General features: G+C 43.9%; 1 protein-coding gene and 1 pseudogene across 10 annotated transcripts in view; both read right to left on the bottom strand.

Moving 5' to 3' along the window:
• Positions 1-4,310, bottom strand: part of ARHGAP19 (Rho GTPase activating protein 19) — an 84,599-nt gene that overhangs the window by 28,353 nt on the left and 51,936 nt on the right. The gene's annotated exons all lie outside the window — the stretch shown is intronic.
• On the bottom strand, positions 1,664-2,305 carry LOC111533133 (annotated as a pseudogene). Its single transcript, XR_002728762.3, has one exon. The product of XR_002728762.3 is annotated as a small nuclear ribonucleoprotein Sm D3 pseudogene (transcript).

Below are 4,310 nucleotides of genomic sequence, written 5' to 3'. Positions count from 1 at the left end.
TATGCAGCCATAAAAAAGGATGAGTTTGCGTCCTTTGTAGGGACATGGATGCAGCTGGAAACCATCATTCTTAGCAAACTATCACAAGAAGAGAAAACCAAACACCGCATGTTCTCACTCACAGATGGGAACTGAACAATGAGTTCACTTGGACTCGGGAAGGGGAACATCACACACTGGGGCCTATCATGGGGAGGGGGGAGGGGGGAGGGATTGCACTGGGGAGTTATACCTGATATAAATGATGAATTGATGGGTGCTGACGAGTTGATGGGTGCAGCACACCAACATGGCACAGGTATACATATGTAACAAACCTGCACGTTATGCATATGTACCCTAGAACTTAAAGTGTAATAAAAAAAAAAAAATACAAAAATTAGCTGGGTGTGGTGGCACTCACCTGTGGACCCAGCTACTCGAGAGGCTGAGGTGGGAGGATTGACTGGTCCCAGGAGGCAGAGGCTGCTGTAAGCCCAGATTGTGCTACTGCACTCCAGCCTGGGTGACAGAGCGAAACTCTCCAAAAAAAGAAAAAAAAAATCTGAAATTTGCAATATAAGAAAAAAAGAAATACAGATACAAAACAAAAGAAGTCAAGAAAACATCCCGTAGTATTAAATCTGAATTGGTGGTATTAATATGAACTTACAATTGCTTTAAAAAAATTTTTTAATCTATTTCTTTGCCCTCAAGCAGCCTAGAAGCAATGACACACCAGAAACAATGAGTATACCTAGTGTCACTCAGAAGCCAAAGTTCCCCGGAGAAATAATTACTCCAGATCTAGGCCAGCACAAGTACGAAGTGAGCTGGGAACATTTTATACCAGAAAGGAAACACTCAAAGATAATACAGTCCTGTCAAAAAGATGGAGAAGCCAGTTAACAAGGGCTATCACTGGCCAAATCTGGGATAATTTAAATATCAATTTTGTTTGTTTGTTTGTGACAGGGTCTCACTGTCACCCAGGCTGGAGTACAGTGGCATAATCTCGACTCAGTGCAACCTCCACCTCCCGGGCTCAAGTCATCCTATCACCTTAGCCTCTGAGTAGCTGGGACCACAGGAGCATGCCATCACACCCAGCTAATTTTTTGTATTTTTCATAGAGATGGGGTTTCACCACATTGTCCAAGAGAATATCAACATTATAAATAAAATTGACTAACACTTTGGAAAAATAAAAACCCATGAGTTTATATTAATATTCTTTTTTTTTTTTTTTTTTTTTGAGACGGAGTTTCGCTCTGTCGCCCAGGCTGGAGTGCAGTGGCCGGATCTCAGCTCACTGCAAGCTCCGCCTCCCGGGTTTACGCCATTCTCCTGCCTCAGCCTCCCGAGTAGCTGGGACTACAGGCGCCCGCCACCTCACCCAGCTAGTTTTTTGTATTTTTTAGTAGAGACGGGGTTTCAGTGTGTTAGCCAGGATGGTCTCGATCTCCTGACCTTGTGATCCGCCCGTCTCAGCCTCTCAAAGTGCTGGGATTACAGGCTTGAGCCACCGCGCCTGGCCTTAATATTCATTTTTAAAGGGAGAGAGAATGAGACAAAGAAAAGCTATGTTCCAAAGAAGAAAGTCAGCTAATAAAGGCTGAATGACAAAATTAGAAAATCATCATTTTTAATACCCAATGTAATCATAGATTCCAGCAGGATTTTTTTTTTTTTTTAAACCCCCAGATTTATTTAGCTTCAACATTTTCCCTGATCTAAGAGAAAGATGTCAAAAGATACCTAGGACATATACACAAGCACCCACCCCAGTGAACTCAGATAACCTGAAAGAAAAAAGGGCAAAGGTCTGTTCAATGGAGAAAATTATCTTCGTTTTTGAAAGATGTTTCCACGTCCCATTCCACGTCCTCTTCCTCTTGCAGCCACTTGGGCCTTGAGAATAGCAGCTTTTCCTCGGCCAGCCCCTGAGCCTTGGTTTTTATTTTTCATGCTCTTTAACATGGGTGCATTCTTCAGCATGTCAGGCAAAATCAGAAAGCGGATTTTGCTGCCACGGATGTACACCAGCTCCAGCTGTGCCACTCGGCCATCTCTGTATGTGACTGTGATGCTGGACATCTGGCAGTTCATGTTGTCCTCTGCTTCAATGAGCTTCCCCCGATATACCTCACCGGTGTTCGTCTCACATGTTACAATGTGGCCCTCAGCCTCATGCAGCACTTTAATTGGCACACCAATAGACATCTTGGCAGGAAGAGAGTTCGGCTCTGGCCTACTTTTCCTTCTCTTCGGTGCACGGCGAAAGCCGCTACGGCGAAGGCGTGAATCCGATTCCAGCAGGATTGTAAATGGATGATAAAACCATTATTAGGTAATCATTCTACAGGTTATTTACTAATTGCAAAGGGGAAAAAAATGTAACTTTATAACTGAAAGATCCAGCAGTTAGCAAAACTAACATCGTGAAGAGTGAGAAAATCAAACAATCTGTGCCTCCTCATGTGAGGCAACATGACGCACACAAACATCACCTGTGAAGTATCTTTGCCGAAAATGCTTAATTTGAATCTGATTAAGACTCTAGACCTAGCTTCTAGTTTACAGGAACTGCATGGAAGGTGATAGAGGAACAAGTTAAATAATTTGAGAAAACGAAAAGACAAATTTAGAATGTGCGACATTCTACAACACAGTTAACTTGATGCTTCAACAAAAGACATGAAGAAAAAGCATGAGTGTGCAGCTTAAAAGTGTCATAATAATTAAAACCAGTACAGAAACGTTGATTGGCATACATTGAAAACAAGTATGAAATACATTCTTAGGACAGCTGGGGAATTTGAATATGTACTGAAAGTTAGATGGTAAGAAATTCTTGTTAGTTTCTTAGATGTGATAATAGTAGTGTGATAAGATAATATTTTTATTATTAGGAGATGCTTACTTAAGTACTTAGGAATGAAGCATGATGTCATCTGCAATTACTTTTAGTGATTCAGCCAAAAAAAGGTAGGAACATATATAAAGAGAAATAAAGTTAATATGGCAAAATGATAACATCTGTTGACAGTGGGGGAGAGTTACATGAGTATTCACTGTTTTACTCTTTAACTTTTCTCTATATTTGAAATTTTTCAAAATAAAGGTTTTTTAAAGAGTCTCGTGACAAAAACATTATGATATGTATAGTTTAATTTCTTTTTTTTTTTTTTTTTTGAGATAGAGTCTTGCTCTGTCGCCAGGCTGGAGTGCAATGGTGCAATCTCAGCTCACTGCAACCTCCGCCTCCTGGCTTCAAGTGATTCTCCTGCCTCAGTCTCCCAACTGGCTGGGACTACAGGTGCCCACTACCATGCCCAGCTAATTTCTGTATTTTTAGTAGAGATGGGGTTTCACCATGTTGGCCAGACTGGTCTTGAACTCCTGACCTCAGGTGATCCACCTGCCTCGGCCTCCCAAAGTGCCGGGATTATAGGCGTGAGCCACCACGCCCGGCCAGTTTAATTTCTAAATTGAAAAACTATAAAACAGAGCTTAAGACCAACAGAAATTTTCTCCAAACAAGAATATATAAGGACCCACGACATCTATTCTGTAAACTTCATTAAAAAAAAAAGAAAGAAGGCCAAGCGCAGTGGCCCATGCCTATAATCCCATCACTTTTGGAGGCCAAGGCAGGAGAAATGCTTGAGCCCAGGAGTTCAACACCAGCCTGGGCAACATGGTATACCCTGTCACTACAAATAATAGAAAAATTAGCCAGGCATGGTGGCATGCACCCGTCCCAGCTACTTGGGAAGCTGAGGTGGGAAGATCGCTTGAGCCCGGGAGGTCGAAGCTGCAGTGAGCAGATAACACTACTGCACGTCAGCCTAGGGGGCAGAGTGAGACCCTGTCAAAAGAAAGAAAATAAAGAAGGAAGGAAGGGAAAGGGGAAGGGGATGGGGAAGGGGAAAAGGAAGGGGATGGGGAAGGAGAAAAGAAAGGGGAAGGGGAGGGAAGGTGAAGGGGAAGGGAAGGGGTAGGCAAAGGGAAGGGGAAGGGGATGAGGAAGGGGAAGGGAAGGGGAAGGGAAAGGGAAGGGGAAGGGAAAGGGGAACGGAAGGGAAAGGGAAGGGAAAGTGAAGGAGAAAGAAGAGGAAGGGGCAGGGGAGGGAAGGGGAAGGTAAAAGGAAGGAGAGGGGAAGGTGAAGGGAAGGGGAAGCAAAGGGGAAGGGAAGCGAAGGGGAAGGGGAAGGGAAGGGAAGGGGAGGGGAAAGGAAGGGGAAGGGAAGGGGAAGGGAGGGAAAGGGGAAGGAAGGGGTAGGGGAAGAGAAGGGTTAGGGTAAGGGAAGGGGAAGGGGTGGGGAAGG

This window comes from Piliocolobus tephrosceles, chromosome 9 (assembly GCF_002776525.5).
Source record: "Piliocolobus tephrosceles isolate RC106 chromosome 9, ASM277652v3, whole genome shotgun sequence".
Classification (NCBI taxonomy): Eukaryota; Metazoa; Chordata; class Mammalia; order Primates; family Cercopithecidae; genus Piliocolobus; species Piliocolobus tephrosceles.
The sequence above is the reverse complement of the archived record's forward strand: the minus strand, read 5'-3'. Positions and strand labels throughout refer to the sequence as shown.